The sequence below is a fragment of the Amphiura filiformis genome, chromosome 15 (genome assembly GCF_039555335.1).
Source record: "Amphiura filiformis chromosome 15, Afil_fr2py, whole genome shotgun sequence".
NCBI classification, from domain to species: Eukaryota; Metazoa; Echinodermata; class Ophiuroidea; order Amphilepidida; family Amphiuridae; genus Amphiura; species Amphiura filiformis.
The window spans coordinates 43,520,584-43,531,956 of NC_092642.1; positions in this window are offsets into that span (position 1 = coordinate 43,520,584).

Sequence of the window (11,373 nt, forward strand, 5' to 3'; positions counted from 1 at the left end):
AAAAATCTTATTACACACCAAATGTTCCGCAGGAAAAATACCTTGCACTCGGTGCTACCAGTGCAACCCACACATTGAAGCAAAATTGTCCTCAATGTGTAGTGAATCATATGATTTGTACAATGTACGTTTCGAGTGGGAGAGAGAAAGAGAGAGAGAACTCGGAGAAAGTATATTTGACTAGCAAAAGGGGCCTATGCTATATTGACTTTGTTGACAGCTACAAGTGTACATGTATGCCATTGCAGATATATGTGATGCCATTTTTACCACTTTGTTTATAGCATAATTATGTACAAAATGTGATATAAATGTTAGTGAAACAGCCATGGTGGTTTAAAAAGAATGGCGTAGCAAAACAAAGGAAATTTTGCTATTTTTAATACCTCAAAAGGCAAAGATGTCGTTTGTCAAGAATGTCAATAAGCAGCAAGGAGAAGTAAATTATGAAAAAAATAATCAAGATTTTAATCGTATGGGGGCCAAGTTGTTATTATGATTTTGTTATGTTGTCCAAACGCTACTCTGATATCAGGACCAGTCGCTATTTGATAGAAAGGAGTCATTTTGTCAGTGTCAGGAATATTGTACAGATTTCATATTATTCTGTCAGAAAGTATGTCAGCCTTGTGCAGTTATGATGAGCATTGTAATCCCATATATTAGAAGGGTGACATACAATTGGTCAGTCACCCTGGGCAGTTGCCACCTCAAAGTGTGAGTAAACATGCATTATTGCTTCCTCGTTCTGGAATCTTAAAGACTTTATGTTTGGATTACAAGTTGAAGAACAGACACTTTCTTGCAGAGCAGTTTGTGCCTGCGGTCATAATGCCTCCTTCCCAACAACAGTAATAGTAACTGGTCCCCAACAATCAAGCTTGCCATTTTAAGTTTAAGAAAAAACAACAACTTGTAGCTGGCCTTATGATAGTGTACAATAGTATAAATTTAGTTAGTGTGCTGTATATGCTGTATAGAGGTTAAATTATTTGGCGCTGTGTGACTGCCCGTACATGGAAAGCCACTCAGTAAATCATATCTAGTATGCTCTTGCTACTTGTTAAATAGTCGCTTGTCCCACCCTATATTTTCCTCTGTTTGTTAATGACTGTGGGTTCACTCTCAATTTTATTCACTCTTGATTTTCTTGCACTGTGCGCTGATTTTGCTGTTGTGTGTATTGCTGGAATCTTGGTTAGTTGCTCCTTCACTAACATATCAACAGGTTTATAGAAAGCATACAAATGTGGTGTGGGGTTAACAAATGGTTTCACATTTGCTTAATTTGAGAAAAATTTGGTTTGGTGTATCACTGCTGTTAGCATAATTATTAACGTGTGAATTGCAACATCCAATTGTAATTAGCAAAATGAAAGAGGAAAACACTGTATTAGTCTACACTTTGACTTGATATGCTTCTGGATGTTTATTTTTGTCAATTAATATTTATACAAATATACAATCACAAAAAATGAAAGTTAAATATCATAATTAAAAGAGTATTTTGTGATCCTAGCATCCTCTTTTTATGACTTTTTAGTAGATATCCACAACAAAGCTTATTGCCAAAATTTCAGTTAATTTCCGATTTTGCGTTTGCGAGTTATGCATGATTATGTGTATTACACATTGCTCCATAGACAATGTATTGTAATTTCATTCTGGTGTACAAGAATGTTATTCAAATTTCACAATATTTTTGCTAAATAAATTAATATGCAAGAATTTTTTGTACATAAACATTATGAAGCCAGAGGTTTCCAGTGGTATAAAAATCTCAACTTTTTTTTTTTTTAAAAAGTCATGGATGATGCTGTAGATCATGAAATCATGTATTTTGTGATCCACAACTTCATCCCCCCCCCCTCCACTTACCTTTATAATTAAAAAAATTGAGATATTTATATCATCGGAAATCACAGACTACATTATGTATGTACATGTACACATAGCATTTCTTGCAGACTCGGGTCATTTGCCAAAGAAATTCTCCAATTTGCATTTTCTGTCTGTCAGCAGACAGTAATTACAACAGTGGCCTGTGGATTGGTTTAATGCATACGTAATTATATGCATAGCTTGCAAACACAATACAGGAATCAACTGAAATTTTGGAAACAGGAATCAACTGAAAATTTAATATTTCCAAGTTCCGACTGATTTTGCTTGATCGCACCACATCATATATCGATCCATGCCAAGAAAAGATGTTAAAATAACGAAATAGACAGTCTTATTTTCCGATTAGTGATTACAAAGAAGTGTCTGTCAACATAAAATTATGAGTTTTTAAATCCCACATCTTTTTGTGTATAGCACACAGGTTGATATTGGTGCAAATACACTTAATTGAAAATAGCATAGAAAATTTGGAAATGGTTGAAAGCTGTTAGTAATTCACTTAGAGTGTGAATCAGGGCCAGCTTGACTTGCCAAGGTACATTAAGCTGGACATTTAATATGGTAAAGGAACACTCTATAACTTGATTTGAACGTTAAGTGTGAATCGGAAAGCGTGTCATACTCAAGTTGAATTTACTTGGTTGGTCAATTGGAATATTGTGAATTTGAAGAAAAGAGGTTTTTGGGGGTTATTGATCAGTGGCGTGCGCAAAGGGGGGCAGGGGGGCCATGCCCCCCACTTTTGTTGGTGATTCGGGTGAAAAACGTTAAAAACATCAAAATTTGCTCCTAATCACACTCCATTCAGGGGAACTGAACAACCTGGCCCCTCCACTTTCAATGTGCTGCGCACGCCATAATGAAATATTTGAATGCCTGAGTGGAGTTCAGTATGAAGTGTGCTACACTGAATTATAACCTAAAAACAATAAAAAAATAGACTATTATAGGTTAGGTTTTAAGGTACATGGATAAGAACAGATCCTGGAATGATATTTTATATAGGGTCTGTGTTGAGAAGCACAGATGCTGTAATACATTGTAGGTATATGCTCACAATGCACTGTATTGTAATAAATAGGCCTATAATACATGTAGCTCAATTAAATATTTATGATGCTCTAAACTGCTGGGTTGCATACAGAAACACTCAGGCCCATCAAAATATATTTACATAAAAACCCTAATCCCCCAAAAAAAAAAACCCAGCTGGAAACAGTTGTGCAATTTCAGTGCAGATTGTTCTATTTGCAGGTGATACTGCTATTATATTATCATGCAATGCTTTTAATTGCTCTTGCTATCCAATTTTTAAATGGCATTGCTTTTAGCAATGGATAAAAATAAGTTGAGATTAACCATATTATTCATAATTGAAATGATGAATTGTGACCACAATCTGAAACAGGAAACAGAAGTGGTTTAAAATGCCTGATTTCACTCATGGTAACATTTAGGTTGGAAAGCTAAATGGTTTTTATTATAGGAAGGTTTTTCCCAGATGCAATTTTTCTTTTTGAAATTGAATCAGAATATAAACCAGTAAAATGACGGGTTTCATTGCAAATAATTATTTAGATCATATTCTGAAGGAAAAATAATGTGATGAATATGAATGAAGATCGATCCTGAAAATAATTTGTATCCACCAAGTAATTCAGAATAAACTGTAGATAAGGGTACATTCTAATGTACATTGTACATGCACTTGCTTAGCTCAATATTCTGTATTGACAATAGTTGTAACTGAATCAAGTGGTAACAAGTCTAAGATTTATAAGACACATAGGGAATAGATACCAAACTACCAGGAGGATAAACCGCAGCTCCTTATGTATCTAGGATGCCTGCCTGTTTAGTTTGATGCTTTGAAAGCAGAACTGTAACATTACCGTTTTGTATGCCAGTAATTTCTTAAATCTATTTTCTCATCTGTTTTGCACAAGTGTCACCTGTGGCAAAACGATAGCAGACTGCAATATCAGAGCTACTTATGCCATCCTGTATAGGTAGGATCAACCCCATATTTAGAGCATAATCAGATACTAAATAACATTTGTCTTCAGGGGAATGATACTGCAGGTTGATTATTAAGAGACATTGTCTTCAGGGGGAAGATACAATGCTAGTCGATTATTGATCGTGCAGACTTTCTAAGCAATATGTTGTGGGTCAAATGTTGGTCATCAGCTTCTTGCTATGCATGTATGACACACACTCAAATGTACTTGCTTTAGTAATTATAATCCGGGGGAAATGTGACTGAGTTCTTGTGGCTGTCAAATTTATACACCCTTGCGTAATTAGATTTTCGGGTTAAGTGTTTTAAATGTGTTGAAATTAATTACGGCAGTTGAAATTGGATTCGTTTATCATTAGGTTCATATTTCCGAGTGTTACTGTTCCAGAGTGTCATTTTAGGTTATGTTGAAGTCAAGTGGTGTATGGCGTCGCAAATTTCCTTTAATTTAGCGAGGAAATAGATAGAAATCGGCATTGATGAAAGCTTTTAAGTTGATATTGGATTCATATGTTTTTAAAAACAAATATTTTCAGTAAATGTAAAACTAGTGGCACACACTAATTATTTATGATTGTAAGGCTTTGTGAAACCACTTCTTGCAGTTTTGTGACGTTGGCTACAATTTTGTATGGATCCCCGCCAATCGTATGAAAATCATGTTGATATGTTGATGTAAAATGGTTTCCATGAAAATAGAGGACATTACTCACTTCCATTTGGAGTGCAGGAAAGTGTTATATTTCACAACTCATTTATTTTTGTGATTTATGGAAGCTGTTTATTGCCAACTGCGTAATTAGAACCCAGTGAAATATTACTTTGTTTTGTATGTCGCAGGTAGAAACTCTTGAATTTTTGCCAACTTTAATAAGAGATCCAAATAATCAGAAATGGTTAATTTGTGAAATTTAAAATGTAGTGATTTTTTTTTAAATCAGAGGAAATGGCATATCTAGATATAATAACCAAAATCAATACACGGGTACACTTTTTTGTGTATTATTGTATGATTTCATTTAGTGGTCAATGGTAGTCTTGATAAATTTAGTATTATAGCAAAATTAAATTAAAAACAGTAAAATCAAGAAATGTTGCCATTTTCTAAATGTTTTTGACTGTCAACACTTTACTGCCAAACGCGAAGTAAAAAACTCCCATATACATTTAGTTCTGTACTGTGGATCACAATATTATCCATTAATGTGCGTGCCAGTCGTGCCATATTAAGGAAACCCTATATGAAAGAAATTTTAATTGAGCACATAGAATGCTGCGCATGTATTCCCCAAACAACATATGCTGAAAATAACAGGTACACTTTATTAAAAAGCTATTGGTACCTTTATTTTTTTCCACATATTTATAATTTTAAAAATTAATAAAGATTGATACCTTTGACACAAATGTAATACGTGGACACTGTGGAAGAATAACATATTTATGAATAGCAAGTATATATACACCAAATAATGACTTAAACAGACCTACTCCTTTTATTACTTCAACTTGGTGCGAAAATAATCTGTATATTTGTTTGCGCAAGCTTGTTGAATTGATGAAATGGTGTGCAAACGTATAATGACACAGGCAGAAAAGTGGTTTGCACAGAAACTGGTTGAGCCATTACTGAAATGTGCCGGAAGGATTTTGTTGTATCCTGATTGAGCTATCTAGGTAAAAATATGGGCTATAGAATCCACCATTGTGAACTGCTCATTTTAAGCCCATATTAATCAGTGCAATTATAAAGTGTCTGCCTGTTGATATGTGCATGTATTTTATGTGGTGTACATATTCAAAATGTGGTGGTGCATATAATTTCCAATCAAATTTGAATTATGAGAAAATGCAATGATGATGATCATGTAAATGCATTTAAAGATATGTCATCCGATTGACAACCTCATCCCTCCACTTTTTCTTAGTATCAAAATGGAGATTTTAGCATCAGAAGAAAGCTCATATTTTCTCAATTTCCCAGTGGAATTTTAGGCATTATATATGTTACGTTTAGATGTTATGAGCAAAAAAGTGATAATATCTAATATATAAAACCGCTAGTGCAATTTACCTCAAACATTGGGAATCAGATTATTTTTGGCACAGGCCAGAATGTGAGGTACAAAATAAAATCTGACCACCAAAACAAAACTGACCATCCACCTTTAAATGGACACAAATATGCACAGTAGTGGTCAGTGGTTCTTAAGACCGTCCATGAACTTGTTTTCTGCAAGGGTCTAGTCTTGTCACATTTCATAGGAAGTCTGATGGCATTCTTTCCTGTACATGGTTAACTTCAAAGTGTCTAGCTGCAAAAACATTGAATTTGAATTGGTTTGTAATATGTGCTTCCCTCGGGCGGTATTAATAAAAGACTTGAGCGTTGTTCTTGTACACTGACTGATTGGCATAGAGAAAGTCTTTAACATTCTTCCTGTGCACTGACTGGTAGAAAATATATCAAAGTTACAAATTAATACCACAAATTGGATTTTGAAATTTATTGAATAACATGACATTGCATTACCTTACAAACAAAAACCAAGGTTGATAAATTATCAATTGAATAGCGGAATCTGTTGCAGAGGCGTTGTTGTGTGACTCATCCAATTGGGGTTCACTAACTCTGATAGGGGAGTGTGCTGCAATCTGGATTTGGGCAATTTTTAAAATCAAATTTCACTTTTTAGTAGGGGGACGTGTACCCCATGGCCATGCCTCAATAAAGCTCTACATCATTGATTGGCTGCCACAGTACAGTTCCCCTTGGGTGATATAATGTCGTTGTCATTGAAGGGTTGAGTGAAAATTGCTATAAAAATTGTTGCGTAGACTGGCAAAGTGTAGACAGGGTTTTCTTGCTTGTCATAAATATAATATGTTAGTGATATATAGTGTCATTCTTGTACCAAATGTATCCACATGGCCTCATCAGAAGATATTCCACATAGTCACTGATCATGGGTCACTGATCATAGTCACTGATCATGGGTCCATATCCTTATTTGTACATGTATTGTATAATTTTACTTACTAGTAAGAAAAGAGAAAACAGATTCAGCAGTACACACAATTTAATAAAACTTGGAAGGGATTTGTCAGATATAACACATACATTTTGCCAAGTATAAATAGCAAGTATGCTAGGTGTAAGTGCGTTTCAGTTGGAAAATCAGAGTTCAGTAGCTCGCACTTATGTATGTGACAATTTGATTTTTATTTCAAAAGTTATTTCAAACATAATGCAAAGCAAAAATTGAGATGTATATCCCACAGTCGCAATTCTGTCTTTTTCCTTGTACATGTAGTTCTATGCAGTATATTGTACAGTTATTAGTCCTTGTATATTGTATCCTTGTAACCAGTTGTATGATGATACCAATTAGTTAAATATTGACTTCCTCTGCTTTGATAGATTGCCATATATATGACATTGTAATGTTATTTTCAGTAGGTTCATATGTGTATATTGTTTCATTTCTAAATGGAAGTAAAAAAAAAATAAGCCGTTTGTTTAATTGCAACAAAATCTGCATTATTGTAAATTACACCTTCTGTTTTGTATTTATTTTGTTTTGTTTTCTCCTTTATTAATTATGCTAATGATTGTGTCAGCCAAATTTGTGCAGTTGTGTGTTGCAATTTTCATGATTATATTTTCATGTAGATGTTTGCACCAGGTTCTGTTAGAGCAGGTTGCATCCATGATGTACAATGTGGCTAGGACAGTGTGTACTTGTAAAGTGACTGAGACTTACACAATCATGTTCCAGAGGTTTTATGATGTTACATCCATTTTATGCTGAAAATGAATTATAAGGCATTTGATATCTAGGGCATTAGGTCCGACGCAGACTCCATCCAATTTTGTGAAGTTGCGCATGTTTGCCTGAAAATCATTATTAAGGGCGTAAAAATTAAAATTGAACTTCATTGAACTGTACCGATTATAAGGCCACAAAGCTGTAATATTTGTCAATGTAAAAGTGCAATACAACACCAAGTGAAGTAAACGTATGAGGTAGAGTTTACTTCAGATCATGCATAATGCATTCTCAACCTGACCTGAAATAATTTGTCACCATTTTCCCCAATGATATAAATATTAAAATTGAAAATATAAGGTTTGACCTTAATTAAATGATGATATATATACATTGTGTATATAATTATGAATGGAGCTACCTGGAGAACTAATTCAACACCTTGGCTTAATTATATATAACAGCAACTATGTTGGATGCATTTTATATGTTAATATCCTAATAGACCATATGTTATTAAGCAAAATGAGTCGTATAACAAGCCACGTCATATTATTTTATGATCAAGTCGTACTTTTTGTGCTGTATGAAAATCACATCAGAGGTGAACTGATGGTCGCTAAGATATCATCATTTTCATGTTGCTGAAAACAATGTGCTGTCCCAGTTGCAATCCATCACCCCTATGGAAGACATGGCCTTAATCTCCCACACAGGGTGGTGTAGATTTTAAATAGAGTCACCCATTCAGGTAATCCAATTTGAAATTCACACTCCCTGTGTGGATAATCAAGGTAATGTCTTCCCTGCCAGAGGGGTATATGGATTTCATAGGGTGTATGGATTTCAACTGGAATAGCCCAGTAGAGCATAACATGAGCACCTAGTGCCTATCTCAAATCAATCTTGGTAACACGAAACGCGTAATAAATTTGCTTGAAAGATATGAATAGACGTATGTGACATTGCAGGTTATTTTTGTTGCTCATTAAATATTGTTGCTAATGATCTGACTAGTATTATGTTATCACTCTATGCCACATGTGTACACATATCTCTTTATTACTGGGAAAGTTGAAATTTTTGTAGAACATGAATATTTTCACTCTCATCAGAGCTACTGCGAAAATAAACACATGCAAAAATGTATGGTCTTTTATGTATACATGAATATTTTCACTCTCATCAGAGCTACTGCGAAAATAAAAATGTGCAAAATGTATGTTCTTTTATGTATACATATAAGTGTATAAGTAAACTCAAAATCGCAAATTAATAAAAACGACCGAAGCAGTTCAAGGTCGGCAAAGCACAAAATATTACTTACACAAAAATTACCACTTTATATGCTAATTTGAATTTGTAATAAAAAATTAAACAAAAATAATTTACAATATAAAAATCAACTGGTACTAGATTATTTAAATGTTGCGATAAAGGTGGTAAATCAATTAGCTTGACGCACCCTGTATAAGGAGGAGGAAGCATGCCACCTGATATAGGTGCTGTATTTCACTCTTTGAATCATAAGTCAAAGTTCCATGTCTTGCATTGTTAATATGGTAGATGTGTGAACTTGAGATGTATGAATTGTATAGTTTCATGCTTGAAATGGCTGTCTGCTGACCTGACATTTTGAACCATTTATTGAATCTTGACAAATTTGATCTTTTACGTATTCATGTGTGCTTTGAAATATTATTGATATTTATTTTCAGTTGCGTAAATCTTACCTTCGCTGGGTTTAAAAAATAATATTGATTTTCTGTCTCTATTCATAGATTTTGCAATAAATAAGAAATGTATGAAGTGGTTTTTAGAATGTACTGTATCATAGGATGCATGCATTATTCCATCTGCCCGTGTGACTGGCATTTGAATAACAAATTTTGCAGCAAGCATGATTTTATTTTGGAGAGCAGGTTTTTACAGGCAATTATTTTGCATCCTAAAATAGACTGGTTTGGTTCAGTTGCTTTTGAATTATGGGCATGCATAACTATAAATGGCAATTTAAAATGAATTCAATGCTATGCTGCACGTTCATGTAATTTTGTGATATTTATTGGCAAGATTGAATTGGTTTTATGCAAATTGTTTCTTTTCTAACGCTCTCTCTTCCTCACTCTATCTTCCTCACTTTTTTCTTGCTCTCTCTTCCTCACTCTCTCTCCTCCTCCCCTTTCAAGCTTACTCTCTCTAGTGCTTGTAAAATTAAAGTATAATGCATACACATGGTCCCAGAGCCAATAGTTAATTTGCACTGACATCTATCTGACAGTAGGCAGCTTCTCATATTTATTTAACAAAGTAGTGTCTCCCCCATGAGACTATACCATGAAAAGGCATGAATAATTAACTTGTGATAAGAAGAAAGGGAGGGGAGAAATGCTGACATGATATAAAAACAATGGCAGACTGAAAGAGCAGTATCATGTATGTGTTATCAGATTGGAAGGTGCAGTGTCAGGCGTAATTGGGTTACTTTTGCAATGACTTATTTTCCATCAATGATTGATGTCTATTTACATTAGGATCCACAACATGCTCATCTATCAGGGGCACAGTTCTTAAACCCAATACATTTGTACATTTATTGAATGACCTTAGACCTTGGGTACAAAAATTTAAATTTTGCACTATGATTATGTAATTGAGGTTATTGGACTATACCATTGGGATGAGGCTATTGTGGTCCATAGTGTTTTAAGGTTATGCAGACCTGTCCGAGGTGACATGGATGCTCATCCTTTTTTTCTTTGTGCATTAACCCCTTCAGAACTAAGTTCTAACAGTGATTCTGATTGGTTATTTATGCAATAAATTCATCTGAGTGACCGATTAAAATACAGCTTCTATAATTATATTTAAGCTCAACCCTACTATCATTCTTACAATGTTGCTGATTGGCTCAATAAATCTGACCAGTCTTCTTGTAGCCAATCAGCTGGTAGTAAAATATCCAATTGATGAAATGTCATGGATGAATAATCAATAGCACCGAAATGTGAAAATTTAATTGACAAAAATTTCACATCAGCAGGGAAAGCCACTCTGTATTGATTTGTAATTTTGCGACTGAAATCTGGTAGCGATAATGGATGAGTTTAATGTGAGCATTACCTAATCAGGCATTGTATGGTATGTTATGTAGGTGTCATTGTACTATCACACATGTTAACACAGCACTGGTTAATCACATATGATATGTTTGTACACAGGCATTCAATCGGATCAAAAATTCTTAGAAATTGCCCAAGTTTTATATTGGATTCATACAAATCCATGCAAATAAGATGCCGTCATGAGAAGTATTGCCTCGTAAGATATTTTCTAAGCATTTTAGGCAGAATCTGTCTAAGACTTGGATTCCTGTGGTTAAGCTGTATGCCGATGCATAATTTTTGCTTCAGGTGCCTGATGCATATTATGTGGAATGAACTATATGTATGTGGCATGGGTTAGTACTTAGGAGGCAGGGAAAAATTCTATAAATTTATATTGTCATCCTCTGTGGGATATGTAATGTATCCGAGATAGAAGAAAAATGAAATGATTGTTTCCTGTGGGGGAAAATGTCAATTAATCAGATTGAGAAAGGCTTATTTCTTTATTTTTAGGGATCAACTCTAGAATTGAGGTTTGTGAAAGTGATGGGAAGTACATGTACTGTAAAAG